The sequence below is a fragment of the Triplophysa dalaica genome, chromosome 5 (assembly GCF_015846415.1).
Source record: "Triplophysa dalaica isolate WHDGS20190420 chromosome 5, ASM1584641v1, whole genome shotgun sequence".
NCBI lineage: Eukaryota > Metazoa > Chordata > Actinopteri > Cypriniformes > Nemacheilidae > Triplophysa > Triplophysa dalaica.
The window spans coordinates 20,750,715-20,769,018 of NC_079546.1; the positions used below are offsets into that span (position 1 = coordinate 20,750,715).

Genomic DNA, 18,304 nt, shown 5'->3' on the forward strand with positions numbered 1-18,304 from the left:
AAAACATCTGGGCAGAGAGATTTTTCTTGCCCAGGGCGAAGGACTTGTTTGTACAACTGCCCAACAATAACGGGTATATGGCTTTTCGTGATACTACAAGAAAGCAAAAAAAAAAAAACACGCAGCACAGCACACGGGACCACTGGCTTAATGAAAATGCAAGTAACTATTCAAGAAAACTTGTGGAATCTCAAGTGACAACTCTATTGTCTTTGAAAGTGAAGCTCCTGCATCATGTTGCTCTGGGTAAAAGCTAGACACATACCATACGGGAGACTCTTGTTATATGTGTCGAGGTGCATTAGCGAGGAGCGACACCTGCTGGTGTTTTGTGACTGAGCTTATGAGCAAGTCCCAACACAACAACCTTTTTTTGCAGCGGTGAGCCTGAACGGGTATAATAGGGAGGGCTAAGAAGTAAGAAGGAAGCCCCGAAAGACACTGACGTGGAGAATGCGGGCGTCGATCCCGCTACTTCTCGCATGCAAAGCGAGCGCTCTACCATTTGAGCTAATTCCCCTGCATTGCCTCCAAAGATGCATGTTCCTTTGGCTAATTGAAACGGGGCATACAGGTGGTGGAAATACCTTTCCCATCGGGCAGGAAATGACTGTCGCTTCTCATCGCTCGGCTCGTTGTTCTAGGGGCATGATTCTCGCTTAGGGTGCGAGAGGTCCCGGGTTCAAATCCCGGACGAGCCCTGCTTTAAGCTTTCCACATAAGACTGGACGTACTTAAAGGAGCGCTATGCAATTCCATAATGTGACTGAATGGGACCCTCGGCCGGTTAGCTCAGTTGGTTACCAACCTCTGCCGAAATAAGTACTTCTTCTGATAACTGCCCAACAATGAGGGGGATATCGCTCTGCAAAAAACCTGCACCACAGCACACAGGACCACTGGCTTAATGAAAATGCAAGTAAGGCTGCTAGGAAACTTGTGTCGAGGTGCATTAACGAGGAACGAAACCTGCTTGTGTTTTGTGACTGAGCATATGAGCAAGTCCCAACGCAACAACCTTTTTTTGCACCGGTGAGCCTCGACGGGTATTATATGGAGGGCTAAGAAGTACGAAGGAAGCCCCGAAAGACACTGACGTGGAGAATGCGGGCGTCGATCCCGCTACTTCTTGCATGCTAAGCAAGTGCTCTACCATTTGAGCTAATTCCCCTGCTTTGTGTCCAATCATTTATGCTCGTTTCGCTCATTGAAACAGGAAATACGGGCGGTGGAAATACCTTTCGCATTGGGCTGGAAATCACTATAGTTCTTTATTGTTCGGCTCGTTGGTCTAGGGGTATGATTCTCGCTTTGGGTGCGAGAGGTCCCGGGTTCAAATCCCGGACGAGCCCTCCTTTAAGCGCTCCACACAAGGCAGGACGTACTTAAAGGAGCGCTATGCGGATCCGAAATAGGTGGTTAGCTCAGATTGGAGAGTGTTACACTCAAGATTTGAATGTCTATTGATCGATCCTGGGTTTTGGCAAGTTTGCCTGTGTTCATCGCTTTGCTCTCGCTACCAAAGAGCTCTTTGACCTCATCAGACCGAGCAGCCTTTCCTCGGTAACCAGGCGGGTCATCTATCACTTGAAGTCGCATTCCATTGTGTAATGATTAGCACTCTGGACTCAAATCTCAGCTGGCCTTCTCATTAGCTATTGCTACTTTTCATACTGACAACAGGTCACCTGTACTCAATGAGCCAAAGGTCTTTACATCCAAGGGAAAGCGGAAAATACAGCTGAACAAATTGGCCATGTCTGAGACGTGCATGTGGTTGCACACACACACCAAAATTATGATCTAAAAACATCTGGGCAGAGAGATTTTTCTTGCCCAGGGCGAAGGACTTGTTTGTACAACTGCCCAACAATAACGGGTATATGGCTTTTCGTGATACTACAAGAAAGCAAAAAAAAAAAAACACGCAGCACAGCACACGGGACCACTGGCTTAATGAAAATGCAAGTAACTCTGCAAGAAAACTTGTGGAATCTCAAGTGACAACTCCATTGTCTTTGAAAGTGAAGCTCCTGCATCATGTTGCTCTGGGTAAAAGCTAGACACATACCATACGGGAGACTCTTGTTATATGTGTCGAGGTGCATTAGCGAGGAGCGACACCTGCTGGTGTTTTGTGACTGAGCATATGAGCAAGTCCCAACACAACAACCTTTTTTTGCAGCGGTGAGCCTGGACGGGCATAATAGGGAGGGCTAAGAAGGAAGCCCCGAAAGACACTGACGTGGAGAATGCGGGCGTCGATCCCGCTACTTCTCGCATGCAAAGCGAGCGCTCTACCATTTGAGCTAATTCCCCTGCATTGCCTCCAAAGATGCATGTTCCTTTGGGTAATTGAAACGGGGCATACAGGTGGTGGAAATACCTTTCCCATCGGGCAGGAAATGACTGTCGCTCCTCATCGCTCGGCTCGTTGTTCTAGGGGCATGATTCTCGCTTAGGGTGCGAGAGGTCCCGGGTTCAAATCCCGGACGAGCCCTGCTTTAAGCTTTCCACATAAGACTGGACGTACTTAAAGGAGCGCTATGCAATTCCATAAAGTGACTGAATGGGATCCTCGGCCGGTTAGCTCAGTTGGTTACCAACCTCTGCCGAAATAAGTACTTCTTCTGACAACTGCCCAACAATGAGGGGGATATCGCTTTTCAAGAAACTGCAAAAAACCTGCACCACAGCACACAGGACCACTGGCTTAATGAAAATGCAAGTAAGGCTGCTAGGAAACTTGTGTCGAGGTGCATTAACGAGGAACGAAACCTGCTTGTGTTTTGTGACTGAGCATATGAGCAAGTCCCAACGCAACAACCTTTTTTTGCACCGGTGAGCCTCGACGGGTATTATATGGAGGGCTAAGAAGTACGAAGGAAGCCCCGAAAGACACTGACGTGGAGAATGCGGGCGTCGATCCCGCTACTTCTTGCATGCTAAGCAAGCGCTCTACCATTTGGGCTAATTCCCCTGCTTTGTGTCCAATGATTTATGTTCGTTTCGCTCATTGAAACGGGAAATACGGGCGGTGGAAATACCTTTCGCATCGGGCTGGAAATCACTATTGTTCTTTATTGTTCGGTTCGTTGGTCTAGGGCTATGATTCTCGCTTCGGGTGCGAGAGGTCCCGGGTTCAAATCCCGGACGAGCCCTCCTTTAAGCGCTCCACATAAGTCAGGACGTACTTAAAGGAGCGCTATGCGGAGCCGAAATAGGTGGTTAGCTCAGATTGGAGAGTGTTACACTCAAGATTTGAATGTCTATTGATCGATCCTGGGTTTTGGCAAGTTTGCCTGTGTTCATCGCTTTGCTCTCGCTACCAAAGAGCTCTTTGACCTCATCAGACCGAGCAGCCTTTCCTCGGTAACCAGGCGGGTCATCTATCACTTGAAGTCGCATTCCATTGTGTAATGATAAGCACTCTGGACTCAAATCTCAGCTGGCCTTCTCATTAGCAATTGCTACTTTTCATACTGACAACAGGTCACCTGTACTCAATGAGCCAAAGGTCTTTACATCCAAGGGAAAGCGGAAAATACAGCTGAACAAATTGGCCATGTCTGAGACGTGCATGTGGTTGCACACACACACCAAAATTATGGTCTAAAAACATCTGGGCAGAGAGATTTTTCTTGCCCAGGGCGAAGGACTTGTTTGTACAACTGCCCAACAATAAGGGGCATATGGCTTTTCGTGATACTACAAGAAAGCAAAAAAAAAAAAACACGCAGCACAGCACACGGGACCACTGGCTTAATGAAAATGCAAGTAACTCTGCAAGAAAACTTGTGGAATCTCAAGTGACAACTCCATTGTCTTTGAAAGTGAAGCTCCTGCATCATGTTGCTCTGGGTAAAAGCTAGACACATACCATACGGGAGACTCTTGTTATATGTGTCGAGGTGCATTAGCGAGGAGCGACACCTGCTGGTGTTTTGTGACTGAGCATATGAGCAAGTCCCAACACAACAACCTTTTTTTGCAGCGGTGAGCCTGGACGGGTATAATAGGGAGGGCTAAGAAGTAAGAAGGAAGCCCCGAAAGACACTGACGTGGAGAATGCGGGCGTCGATCCCGCTACTTCTCGCATGCAAAGCGAGCGGTCTACCATTTGAGCTAATTCCCCTGCATTGCCTCCAAAGATGCATGTTCCTTTCGCTAATTGAAACGGGGCATACAGGTGGTGGAAATACCTTTCCCATCGGGCATGAAATGACTTTCGCTCCTCATCGCTCGGCTCGTTGTTCTAGGGGCATGATTCTCGCTTAGGGTGCGAGAGGTCCCGGGTTCAAATCCCGGACGAGCCCTGCTTTAAGCTTTCCACATAAGACTGGACGTACTTAAAGGAGCGCTATGCAATTCCATAATGTGACTGAATGGGACCCTCGGCCGGTTAGCTCAGTTGGTTACCAACCTCTGCCGAAATAAGTACTTCTTCTGACAACTGCCCAACAATGAGGGGGATATCGCTTTTCAAGAAACTGCAAAAAACCCGCACCACAGCACACAGGACCACTGGCTTAATGAAAATGCAAGTAAGGCTGCTAGGAAACTTGTGTCGAGGTGCATTAACGAGGAACGAAACCTGCTTGTGTTTTGTGACTGAGCATATGAGCAAGTCCCAACGCAACAAACTTTTTTGCACCGGTGAGCCTCGACGGGTATTATATGGAGGGCTAAGAAGTACGAAGGAAGCCCCGAAAGACACTGACGTGGAGAATGCGGGCGTCGATCCCGCTACTTCTTGCTTGCGCATGCTGCTTCTCGCTGGTTGCGCCAAAGTAAGCTCAAAGTAAGCCAACATGAGCCAATCACGTTTGTCTCTGGGGCTTACTTTTGACCAATCACGTTTGTCTCTGGGGCTTACTTTTGACCAATCACGGTTGTCTCTGGGGCTTACTTTTGACCAATCGCGTTTCTCTCCTCTGGCTAACTTGGACCAATCGCGTTTCTCTCCTGTTCCTTACCTTTGACTTATCACTTGCCGCTGCACTGTTATTGTCATCCCTTCAAAAGGTAAGACTATGCTTTACTTAATTATTTAATTGAATACATTTTCCGATTTTTAATATAGAAAAAAACATGTCGCTACCGATCAGATAAGTTAAAATCATCCGCCGTCTGCTAATTAATCGTCTACAATGATGTGTGTGATTTTGTATGCAGTCATGTTTTCTGGCTATGAATGAACATAATGATAAAACAAATTGATGAGGTAAAAGTTTGTGAGGAGTTACAGTCTCAGAAGAATAATAATAAGAAAAGTTTGTGAACAAAAAACAAGCTGTTTATTTATTTGTGAAAGTTAACAAACGCATTGTTAAAAAAAGAAAGCCTAGACTAAAAGTTTTAAATAGTGTAGAGTGGAATAAATGTAGACTGTGATAGACTGTGTGTGTGTGTGTGTGTGTTTGTGTGTTGACATTTTAAAGAAAACATAATCAGCAGAACATTCAATCAATGTAAGTCTATGGGATTTCTGAAAAGTTAGGAAAATCCGTAAGTCTGATCCCTTAGAAATGACATAGCAACTCAAGTAAAATAAGTAAAAACTGTAATATGGTTAAGTGTAGCTTGTTAAATTATTGTTACACACTAAACTGTGGCAAGGGGGGCGTGGTTTAGTGACGTCTGCACCGGACCTGGGAGAGACACGGGAAAAACGGTAAGCAAATGGGTCGATCGCAGATTAAGATCACCTGCCTCTTGTTTCAGTGATTGGCGAGGAGACTGCTTAAAGGCTGGCAGTCTCAGAAGAGAATTTGAGAGAGACGCGGACTGAGGGACGTGAAACGAGTGAGGAGAAACCGGAACCCGGAAGTGAATCTCGGGAGAATTGACAAGAACTTTATTGTTGTGAATGTTTTGAGAGAGCGCTGTTGCGCCAAGTTGTGTTAAAGTCCTGGAATAAAAGTGACTCTGTCCCTCAAGTCACGCCGACCCTGCCTCCTTCCTTCCTTATACACAAGAACCTTCTTACACTGGTTCCGAAACCCGGGAAGGAAGGACCAGTGCCGCCGCCATGTCCGTGCCAGGTTCGCCATTTGCGGAGGTGATCCAATCCCTCGCCGGTCTTCACAGCGAACACCATCAAGCGCTGCTGAGCCTCCGGGAAGACCAGGAACGGCGCTTCCAAGCCCTGGTCCAGGCCCAGCAGGAAGACCGCGAGACGTTCCGGGGCTGGCTGGACCAGGAAGTCAGCAACAGGGGACTATCGACCAGCTCACCAGCCGCAGGTCTGTCGCTACACAAAATGGGGCCTCAGGACGACCCGGAGGCGTTTTTGGATCTTTTTGAGAGGTCCGCGGAGATTTCGGCCTGGCCGCGGGATGTTTGGTCGGCCCGGCTAATCCCGCTGCTAACGGGGGAGGCACAGCTAGCCGCCCAGCAGTTACCAGTCCAGAATCTCCTGATCTACGCGGACCTCAAGAAAGCCATCCTCCAGCGGGTCGGCCTGAGCCCCGAGCAACAGCGGCAGCGATTCCGATCTTTGGACCTGGGGGAAGCTGGCCAACCCTTCGCCCTGGCTCAGCAGCTCCGGGATGCATGCCGCAAGTGGCTGATGGCCGACGGAGGCGACGTTGAGAAGATCCTGGACAGAGTGACACTGGAGCAGTTCGTGGTGCGGCTTCCGCCGAAGACCGCCCAGTGGGTCCAGTGCCACCGCCCGGCGTCGCTGACGGAGGCCATCCAGCTGGCTGAGGATCAGATGGTGGCGTGCCCTGGGGTCGGTGTACCCCGAACATCTCTCCCTCCTCCACCTATTGTTTCTCCCTCTCTCTCTCCCCGACCTTTACCCCTTCCCAGGTCTCCAGTGTCCTTTGGCCCCAGACCCGCCCCAAGGACCAGAGACGCAGGGGGAAACGGGCGACAGTTCTTCCGGGGAACCGGCCGATACAACCAACCTACGGCCTCTCCTTCACCACAAGCGTCTCCTCGCCAATCCTTCGGCCCATTTCCTGCCGCTAGGGCGGCGGAAAAGTCTGGGCTGACCTGTTGGCGGTGTGGGGAGCCGGGTCACACGATCGACCGCTGTCCAGTGATGGAGGTCGGGACGGTGATCCGGGTCCCCGACGACCCCCAGGTTGCCCTAGATCCGGCCGGCCTGTATCAAATACCTGTGAGTATTAAGGGGATTACATATCAGGCCTTGGTGGATTCGGGTTGTAACCAAACCTCCATTCACCAACGCCTGATTCTGTCCGTGGCAAAGGATAAGAGCCGTATGGTTAAGGTACGGTGTGTACACGGGGACGTGGTGAATTATCCTATAGTGGCGATGCCCATAAAATTTAGGGGTCAAAAGCATAGAGTAGAGGTGGCGGTTAATCCTCATCTCAAACATCCGCTGATTTTGGGGACGAATTGGCCGATGTTTTCTGTATTGTTGGGGAAATTGTGTGCGGATGTTTCTTCGGGAAGTCAAAGGCGACAGAAGAATGCAGTTGTGCAGGCAGGGGAAGCTGAGCCGGAACCTCGGGCGACTGACCCAGGGGAGCGGAGTGCTGTGGAGAGACAACATCTCTCCCGGTGCGATGATTTTGCCCTGGAGCAGTCTCACGATGACACGCTCAAAAATGCTTTTAACCAGGTTCGTACCATCGACGGACAGCGTCTCCATCCTGCACAACCGCTGGTCTATCCGTATTTTGCCATTTTAAAGGACAGGTTGTATCGAGTGACCCGAGACACTCAATCAAATGATACAACGCAGTTAGTTGTCCCAAAGAGCCGCCGGGAAATGCTTTTCCAGACGGCTCACCGTAATCCAATGGCTGGTCACTTAGGACAAACAGCAACACTAAACCGCCTAATGGCCCGCTTCTTTTGGCCGGGCATTCATGAGAACGTGCGCAGATGGTGCGCGTCTTGTCCTGAATGTCAGTTGGTAAACCCACCGGCCACTCCTAAGGCACCATTGTGCCCCCTTCCGTTGGTTCAGGTCCCCTTCGAGAGAATTGGTATGGACCTGATCGGGCCATTAGAGCGGTCGGCACGAGGACATCGTTTCGCATTGGTCATAGTAGACTATGCGACACGGTATCCCGAGGCGGTGGCTCTCCGCAGCATTTCGGCTAAAAGTGTTGCGGACGCCCTGTTTCGTATTATCTCCCGTGTGGGAATCCCTAAAGAGGTTCTCACAGACCAAGGCACGGCGTTTATGTCACGGACCCTCCGCGAACTCTACGGGTTATTGGGCATTAAGGCAGTTCGTACCAGCGTCTACCACCCACAGATGGACGGGTTGGTCGAACGCTTTAATCGCACCTTGAAGTCAATGATCCGGAAGTTCGTACACGAAGACGCCAAAAATTGGGATCCGTGGCTAGAACCCCTGTTATTTGCGGTACGAGAGGTCCCCCAAGCCTCCACGGGGTTTTCCCCCTTCGAGCTACTCTATGGACGTCAGCCCCGTGGGGTGTTGGACGTCCTAAGGGAAGCTTGGGAGGACGGACCCTCGGATAGCAAAAACCAAATTCAATATATCCTGGACCTGAGAGCAAAACTCGATGCACTGGGGCGGCTCTCCATGGAGAATTTGCTACAGGCCCAGGATAGGCAAAGCCGACATTATAACAGGGGTACTAACTTGCGTAAATTTGCACCGGGAGATAAAGTGCTTGTATTGCTCCCCACCTCGAGTTCCAAGTTACTCGCAAAGTGGCAAGGGCCCTTTGAGGTCACACGGCGAATAAGCGATCTCAATTATGAGGTAATGCGGTCGGATAGGAGCGGAGCACATCAGATATATCACCTCAATCTCCTAAAAAAATGGAATGAGGTGAGCCCGGTGATGCTGGCGACGGAAGTGAGTAGAGAGGATGATCTCGGACCAGAAGCGAGCTTCCCAGTTCAATCCCTTGCTCTGGCCCCGGGGGGATCACCTCTCACCCTCCCAGCTCACCGAGGTAGCCAAGTTGCAAGCAGATTTTGTGGACGTGTTCTCGCCCCTACCCGGCCGCACCAACCTCATCGAGCACCATATTGAGACTAAACCGGACGTGGTGATTCGCAGCCGGCCCTATAGATTACCTGAACACAAGAAAAAAGTAGTTCAGGAAGAATTAAAGGCAATGCTCGAGATGGGGATAATAGAAGAGTTCCACAGTGATTGGGCGAGCCCGATAGTTTTGGTCCCTAAAACCGACGGCTCGGTCCGTTTCTGTGTGGATTATAGAAGGGTGAATGCTGTGTCGAAGTTCGATGCATATCCGATGCCACGGATTGACGAGTTGCTGGATCGACTTGGCTCGGCTCGTTTTTTTTCGACACTGGATTTAACTAAAGGATACTGGCATATCCCCTTATCTCCCCTATCCAAAGAGAAAACCGCCTTCACCACGCCGTTTGGATTACACCAATTTGTAACACTTCCGTTTGGCTTATTCGGAGCTCCGGCCACCTTCCAGCGGCTCATGGACCGCCTGCTGCGACCACATGCGGGGAATGCGGCGGCATACCTAGACGATATCGTAATCTACAGCAACGACTGGGAGCGGCATATGCAACATCTGAGGGCGGTCCTGGGATCGCTGAGAGGGGCCGGACTGACGGCTAACCCGAAGAAGTGTGCAATTGGGCGGGTGGAAGTAAGGTATCTGGGCTTCCACTTGGGTCATGGTTAGGTGCATCCCCAAATTAATAAGACGGCAGCAGTTGCAACCGCACCGAGACCCAAGACCAAAAAGGAGGTGAGGCAGTTCCTGGGGCTGGCGGGGTATTATAGAAGGTTTGTACCTAATTATTCGGAGCTCACCAGCCCGCTGACTGACCTCACTAGAAAGGAGGCACCGGATACCGTCCAGTGGACGGAGCTATGCCAGCAAGCTTTTACCAAAGTGAAGGCTGCTCTCTGTGGCGGACCGTTATTGCACTCCCCTGATTTTTCTGTTCCTTTTTCGTTGCAGACGGACGCGTCGGATCGGGGCGTGGGGGCGGTTTTGTCCCAGGAGACGGGGGGTGAAGAACGGCCGGTGCTGTACCTCAGTCGGAAGCTCTCGAGGAGAGAGACGAAGTACAGCACCATCGAAAAAGAGTGCCTGGCAATCAGGTGGGCCATACTCACCCTCCGCTATTATCTCCTGGGGCGCGAATTCACGCTCCATTCGGACCACGCTCCGCTCCAGTGGCTCCACCGCATGAAAGATACCAACGCGCGGATCACCCGGTGGTATCTGGCATTCCAACCATTTAAGTTTAAGGTGATCCACAGACCGGGGCCTCAGATGGTCGTGGCCGACTTCCTCTCCAGGAGGAGGGGGGAGGCTGCAGGCCGGATGGGGCCTCGGCCTGAGTCGGGCGGTGGGGGTATGTGGCAAGGGGGGCGTTGTTTAGGGACGTCTGCACCGGACCTGGGAGAGACACGGGAAAAACGGTAAGCAAATGGGTCGATCGCAGATTAAGATCACCTGCCTCTTGTTTCAGTGATTGGCGAGGAGACTGCTTAAAGGCTGGCAGTCTCAGAAGAGAATTTGAGAGAGACGCGGACTGAGGGACGTGAAACGAGTGAGGAGAAACCGGAACCCGGAAGTGAATCTCGGGAGAATTGACAAGAACTTTATTGTTGTGAATGTTTTGAGAGAGCGCTGTTGCGCCAAGTTGTGTTAAAGTCCTGGAATAAAAGTTACTCTGTCCCTCAAGTCACGCCGACCCTGCCTCCTTCCTTCCTTATACACAAGAACCTTCTTACATAAACATAAAGGTATTTTTTAGGTTGCTAGAGGTAATAGTCTCTTTCTGATTTTCATTTCAGAAAATGTACGCATACCCCGTTTTTCGCCGACAATTGGCAACATCATCACGACTCCTCATGGCGCCATCGCCAGAGGCGAATCGCCTTGAAAATGTTGAGTCTGGAAGGGCTAAACCGAAGGAGCAGGTGCTGGCAGAGGCCAGTTCTTTTGTCAGCTCAAATGGTGGAGACCCCAGTGACCAGTTTTTAGTACTGGCTCACTGCAAACTTCAGTTTGGGAAGTACCAGGGTCAGAGATTCAGATGGCTCCTGGAAAACTCGCTGGGGTACGCAGTTTATTTGGTACTCAGCATTTCCAATGAGACGGCGAACACAACCCCCCTGTCACAAAATAAACAACTGTTCCTACAGTACACCTCTCATATTAGAGAGATGGCAGAAGAAGTGGAGAAGTACGAGAGGAAGCAAGAAATGCAAGCTGAAGCCCGGGCAGTTGGAGACCAGGGCTGCTTGATGGTGGAGTTTGGTGACTTCCAGGGCCGGTCCATGAAGGATGTTTATGAGGACCAGAGCAAGGAGGCCAAAGCCCTCATCAGATACCTGGTTAAGGCAGATGCCAGGCCCAACACAAACATGGCCATTTTCAAAAGCTATGTAGTGAAAAGACAGGCTTCTGCTGTGGGCAGCAGTGTACGTCAGCCTACACCTCCATCTGCAACATCCAGTGCTTCTGCACAACCACCCGCAGCCTCCACTGCGTCTGCATCTCCGCTAAAAGCACTCCAAACTGGTGTATCGCAGACTGCCAGTGTGAAAGCGCTGTTGGCACGTGGGAAACATTTGTCTCCTTCACAGCTCGCCAGAAAACTCCTTTCACCAGTTAAATCCTGTGAGTAGGAGTGTTAATATGGAATTTTCTCTACATGTATTACTTTATTGTAAAGGCAAACTTGTCCACTTGCTGTTTCCAGATCCATTACTAAAGGTCCCTTTACCTCCTCCAGCACCAGAACTCCCTGCCAAACATTTGGCCCAAAGGCAGCTTTTCGTAACTGGTAAGCAAGCACCATTTCATACGTTTGTCTCTGTGTATTGTTTGCAGTATTTAGTTTTAACATTTTTGCTCCAGACACTTCCGTTCCCGCTGCTGAAGATGATGCGGAGCTGATGTTTGCTGCATCACAATGTGAAGCACAACTAACTACAGGTGTGGCATATGACACAAATGCATATATTTTAAGTATGTTTTGTGAAAACACACAGGATTATTTTTTAAAAGAAAATCAAAATTTTTAAATATGTTTTGTTTACAATACAGAACTACATCAGATCATGCCTCAAGCGGGATGCATTCTTTGAGTGCACTTCTTCAAACATTAAGGTTGTCTAAAGGTGTCTGTGTATTTATTAGCGTTTTTTTTTTTGGAACTAACCCATTGTTGAACTATCACCGGCAAACTTTTTCTCACAGCTTGCTTGTCTCACTCACTCTTTAGCTCCCATTGAGCAGACAGGATGGTGGAGATTCATTGTTTTAGAAGAAGCGCCATCTCACATTTTCTTTTAGAATTAGCATTTTATCAGGCTCCTATCTTAATGTTCAGCTATTTCACTTGAATGGTAATGAAAATAACCCATTCATTGCTATTACTGTAAAGTAAAAAGAAAATTTGAGATGGCACTTTTGGCAGTTAGCACTTTTGAGATAACAGAGGTTTTTCCTTACTCTATCTGTCATGGTTCCACTACCATGTCATGTTTTATTCTTGTCTCAAGTGGAGCCATGGCATTGCCTGATGGTTTTATGTGGGGAGAGATGTTTTTGGCCCTTGTGGTGTTCCATATTCTCCCCGAGTCGCGTCATCGTTTTCCTACCCTCCTGTTTCATAGTTAGTGTTAATTACCTTCCCCTATAAAGAGCCCTCATGTTTCTTTGTCTCGTTGCTGGTGCATTGAATGTGTTTTTCCTGTTGAAGTCTTGCCTGGTTCCTGTTGTTCATTGTTCCTTGTATGCTGTTTATCAACCCTGTGTCTAGTAAGTCTTAGTTTAGTGTTTGTTCCCAGTGTTTGTTTTGTAGTTTAGTAAGTTAGTGTCCTTGTTAAAGTTTATAGTTTATTCCTGTCTTGTTTTACCCCACCGTGGGTCTTTGTTTGATTTATTGTTAATAAATATCTTTGTTAACACCTTCATCCGCCTTGTCTCTGCCTGCACTTGGGTTCTCACGCCATGTCTCACCTGGAGAGTCATGACACTATCTGTGTGCATGCTTCATGTCAGTGGGCATTTTACTGAATTGATCACACCTCATCTTTCTTACTCCATTACATCTGATCCTCATTCTCAAAGAGCTGTACCGATTCCATATTCATTACATCAATAAAATGTACACTGTTCTTTGCTTCTTAACACCATTTTCTTTGTTGCTATTCCTAAATATAATCATAATAATTATTAATACTTGTCCAAAATTACTGCTTCGCATGCTGTTTGTGGGCTGCATTTATGGCATTTTACTATCAAATCCAACAGTCATCTTTATTTTATTTTTGTTACTGTTCACTCAGAGGCCTGTGCCGGTCCGTCTCCATCAGCCGAAACAGCAAGAACACCAGATCTTCCACATCATCAGCCATCGGCTGAGCTTCCAAGCCACTGGAAAGATCATCTTCCACCTTTCCAGCATGAGTGGATCCGGAACACACTATTCGTGGCCAACCTGCGAACCGGCAAGCCAGAACTAGTGTGCCAGCTGAAGCTTTGGTGGCATCCTCCTCAGCCCCCTTTAATTCACACTCAGCCACCCGCCTCACCTGACCTCTTCTTCTGTCGGCCCCTTTTCTTATGGATGCCGCTGAAGATGTGGTTAATTCCTCTTGTCTGTGTTCGCCCAGACTGTGGTAAGCACAGACTGACAGCGGCAGGACTCTACCGTACTGTGCGCAAGGTCTTAGACAGGTGGTATGACCTTGCCACTGAGTATCTGGAGTGCAAAGGCTGCAAAAAGAAGTATCCCGCCTGGTCTGAGGACATCTTAGGACAGCTGGATATGGGCCACCGCAGTCAGTTTCCAGCTTTGCTGACATACAGGTAATTCATAATGACAATCATTCATTAGTTGGCGCTTTTATTGTGTTATTCTTTTACCAATCAAAGCATTTGCATGATTATACTGTTGTTTCCTTAGATACTCATGTGACAACAGGGTGCTGAGGATGATGAGGGAGAGGACACTGGGCAACAGTGTGACTCAGCTTTACAAGAAGCTGATGGAACAACACAGTGAGGCATGGACACAGCGTGTCCTGCAGTACCTTACTGCCTGTGAACCATTCACAACGTCCTCCCTTGTGCAGCCTCCTGTGTTTGCTGAGCCTCCTCTCTTCCCTGCCCTACCTAAACCTAAGTGGCTGTTAGCTGTGTACGCCAGGGATGTTCTGGGGCGAATGCACGAGGTCAAGGCCAAAATTACTTCTATCTTTGGTTGTGTTCTCAAGATGGACTCCACAAAAAAGGTATCACAGCCCTGTTTATATCATAAATTTGCCTGATATGGATATATGTGCATACATAATGTACACAGTTTTTGACCCTTTTATTTTTCTCAAAAGGTCACAAAGAAACTTGCCGGTGCTGCTTCAGGAACAGCTGCCTGGTGCACAAATGTTGGGAATGAGCATGGTCAAGTCCTTGTATCTGTTCTGACAGCCGCCGAGGGACATGGACTGGACTCCATGGCAGCTGGCCTCATGAAACGCTACCGGGAGGCAGGAGAGGCTGCCCCAAAAGTGATGTACGTGGACAGAGATTGCTGCAGTCAGCACGGCCAGTCTTGGGTGAAGGTCATGTTTTCAGAGTGGGATGAGCTTGAAGTGCGCCTCGACATCTGGCATTTCATGCGGCGATTTGCTGCAGGTGTCACTACAGAGGCTCATCCGCTTTACGGCATCTTCATGGCACGTCTATCCACGTGCATCTTTCAGTGGGATCCAGAGGATGTGGCTGCTCTTCAGCGTGCAAAGGTGGGTGAGCTGGCGGCAAATAAGACTGGCCCCATCTCAGAAAAGGTGGTCAGTGCTCGCATTACCAGGAGAGAGTTGGCACTGCACTGCCGGAGGAGGACCAGGGGTGTGGAGGAGACCACCAGATTGATTGGAGCACTGATCGATCTGTTTGACAGTGCAGACGGGAAGGACACTCTGGGAGTTCCTCTGCTGGACCACGAACGGATCCGGCAGATTTGGAAAGAACAGCGGAAGCACGTGCAGTGTTTCCAAGACCCAGAGAACTTTCCACTCTACATGAGGAAGGGGACACTGAAGAAAGGTGGCGTGGAGCTCTGCTGCTACAGATGTGCCCGTGGCTCTACATCCTTGGAGTCATTCCACCTCCACCTGAACCGATTTATTCCAGGTATTACATACAAATCGATTCCTAATTTTTCTGTAAAAAATATAAGCACTGTTACTGCTTCCATTAGTTTAAAGTAATGCATCTCCATTCCTCCTCCGTGTCTACCCGTGACATAAATGTCAAACTTTACTGTATTATTACATTTATTTTCTGTCTTGGCTGACAGTTATAATGACATAATATATAATGATATATGTATTACAAGTAACCAGTTACTTCATAGCATCTCAGTAGTTGTACATAGCCTGTACATATGTGAGAAATAAAACTCTTTTTTGTTTTTTTTACTTTTAGGAACCAGTGCCAGTGATGCGCATTTTCAGGCCTATCTCCTCGAGGGCTTGATGCGTTGGAATGATGACCGGATGGAAGACGCCATAAAAGGAGCATCCTCCATCCGGTCATTTGGCAGAGCCATGAAAGAGGCTGTGGACCGGCTTAGCCTAACAGTCTTTGGGAAGCCCTGGGATGAGCGCTATCGCCCTCCTGGAGCATATACAGGCAAGACATTTTGTATATCTGTATAATTTTGTCTATTTAGCATTTAATGTACTAGACAAAATATTGAGACAATTTTAATGTTCCCAATTTATTCTTGTAGGTGAATTGCTGGGAATGGAGTATCTTTACAGCCAGACTGGCAAAACACTGACTCCAGTGCTCCAGAACCCCGAAGAGGAAGACAGGCTGGTGGAGGAAGTCAATGACCAGGACCTGCAAGATGAGGGATTTGGGGAAGAGATAACGGAGGACATCACAGTTCCAGTGCTGTATGAGGATGAAACCCTGCCGTGATCTCGTGATCAGCCCCTCATCTTTACCTCTGCCTCGGTCTCCAACATCACTGGCTGAGCCATCCACATCTTCTGGTGGAGAAGGACAGCATCTTGCCCCTTTAGTGCTGTCGCAGCCACCTGACACTGGAAGCAGTCTCTCCACTGAAGCTCAGGTAAGACACTTTGAAGGCTTTATATACTTCCAATCTTGTTTTATTTCACAAATTTTAACATTCATTTTCATCTACTAGGGCGCAGTCATTGGACCCGATGGCATCGCTGGTTGGGACAAGGTTCAGGATTTGGCTGGTTACCTGGTGAGCCTTAGTGAGGCTCCTTACCTCACTGATCTGCAGGTGACCGAAGCCATTCAGCTATGGACAGCTCTCCCTGACATTGACAAACAGCGGGTCAACTATCAGCCTCGACATCAGCCTCCGCTGACACATGGGCGCTTTAAGGCACCGAAGCGGTCAGGAGTCACACCGGGTGTGGAGAGTGTCAAACGGTGTCTGATTGGACATCCTGGGGGTCCAGCACAGTGGCCCAGCACCAGCCGCTTGGTTGAGGCCATTTGTATAAAGCTGTGTGCTTTACAGAAGTCACCGACCAAGAAGTCCGGAGTTAGCATCCCCAGGTGGTCTAAAATCCTCTCAGATTACCACCACATCCGAGACCTGGTCCTCAACAGTCGCAGGCTGATGGATGAAACAATGATCCAGCTTTTTGAGCTAAACCAGAGGACACTCATTCAGTGGTTAGCAAAGCACATTATTTGCTTAAAATTCAGTGAATTCTTCTAAACATATCTATAATAAAAGTAATTAATTTTCAGGTTTCAACGGCGGCAGAAGAATCAGGAAATGAGTGTCCTCGCACAGGGACTGACTCCACCTGACCCAATTGCTGTGGCTGATATGCAGCTTCCTCCGCCGAGGGAAAAATTGAATGAAGCGCCATCGACATCAGGTCCAAAGCATAAATTCATCCTTCCGCCAAATCGAGAAGGACAGGCTCCTCGTTTGCGACCAGGTCGACGGCCCGCTGCTGCTAACAGGGAGTGCCCCATCGCAGCTGCCCCCACAGCATCAGGAGATGTGCAGCCCATTTCTGCACCTGGGTCATTGATGGGCACACTAGTCCTTAACCCTGACATGACTGTGTCAATGGTGATTCCGTCTTCTGGTGCAGGCACAGCTCTGCCTGCTCCTGTGTCTGCTGCTTCTGTGTCTGCTGCTCCTGCATCCCGTTACACCCAAAGGAATAGGCGCCGGCGGGCGCAAGAGACGGAAAGTGGAGTTTGTAAGAGGAAGTATCTGCGGGGGGTTAATTTTAACAAGTGCAGCAAATGTGGGCAGCCCAAAACTAAGGAGTTTGGACATAGCCGGTATGGTAGTGCCACATTTTGCTTGCATGCTTCAAATGGCAAGTCTTTAGAAGATTGGTTGGCAGAACAGCGCCAGCAAAATAAACCCCAAACTCCACCTCCTCAATAAGTTTCAACTTTCCTGTATATATTTCATGGGCCAACTCGTTCATATTGTCCTGTATATTTGTTGTGTATATCAAAGGCCCAAGCGTTCATATTCTTCTGTATGTAAATATATAAATATGTGTGTCTGTCTGTCTGTGTGTGTGTGTACTCATTTCAATGTGGGTGTGTTTTAATTTTATTTTAATAAACAATTTTACATTCGAAGTGTCTTTATCTCTGAAAATCAATAAAATCATATCCCACACATTCAATAAAAGAAAACCATTTTGAATAAACATTTTTATTTAACCATAAACATGTAATATGCTTTAATAATGATGTCTAAAACTATGTAATTGAACATATGATAACTAAATGAAGGCGCAATTGATTGATTGCAATACACATGTAGTCGACAGGTGGCAGCACGGCTCAGGTGAGATTGACCTTGTCGATCAGCTAGGGGTTCGAGGCCAGCAAGTGGAAAGTGAATTGTTACACATGTAACTAAAACTCTTACATAACGCACAGGAATTTAACCCGAATATTGTTGCAGGGAAAATTTGTCGACAAATATACGTTTTCTGCATCTTTTCGCATGCGCAGGCGGGCGCAAAGATTGGGCCCCTTCTTATGCTAAGCAAGCGCTCTACCATTTGAGCTAATTCCCCTGCTGCTAGGAAACTTGTGTCGAGGTGCATTAACGAGGAACAAAACCTGCTTGTGTTTTGTGACTGAGCATATGAGCAAGTCCCAACGCAACAACCTTTTTTTGCACCGGTGAGCCTCGACGGGTATTATATGGAGGGCTAAGAAGTACAAAGGAAGCCCAGAAAGACACTGACGTGGAGAATGCGGGCGTCGATCCCGCTACTTCTTGCATGCTAAGCAAGCGCTCTACCATTTAAGCTAATTCCCCTGCTTTGTGTCCAATGATTTAT

The 18,304-nt window shown here is 48.4% G+C and overlaps 5 non-coding genes across 5 annotated transcripts; all 5 read left to right on the plus strand.

Annotated features, from left to right (window-relative positions):
- Window positions 1-629: 629 nt before the first annotated feature.
- On the plus strand, window positions 630-701 carry trnap-agg (transfer RNA proline (anticodon AGG)). The gene has a single exon. It is a non-coding gene; the product is annotated as a tRNA-Pro (tRNA).
- Window positions 702-1,280: 579 nt separating this feature from the next.
- On the plus strand, window positions 1,281-1,352 carry trnap-ugg (transfer RNA proline (anticodon UGG)). The gene has a single exon. It is a non-coding gene; the product is annotated as a tRNA-Pro (tRNA).
- Window positions 1,353-2,428: 1,076 nt separating this feature from the next.
- Window positions 2,429-2,500, plus strand: trnap-agg (transfer RNA proline (anticodon AGG)). The gene has a single exon. It is a non-coding gene; the product is annotated as a tRNA-Pro (tRNA).
- Window positions 2,501-3,089: 589 nt separating this feature from the next.
- trnap-cgg (transfer RNA proline (anticodon CGG)) lies at window positions 3,090-3,161 on the plus strand. Its single transcript has one exon. It is a non-coding gene; the product is annotated as a tRNA-Pro (tRNA).
- A 1,083-nt stretch (window positions 3,162-4,244) lies between these two features.
- On the plus strand, window positions 4,245-4,316 carry trnap-agg (transfer RNA proline (anticodon AGG)). Its single transcript has one exon. It is a non-coding gene; the product is annotated as a tRNA-Pro (tRNA).
- The last annotated feature ends 13,988 nt before the right edge of the window (window positions 4,317-18,304 follow it).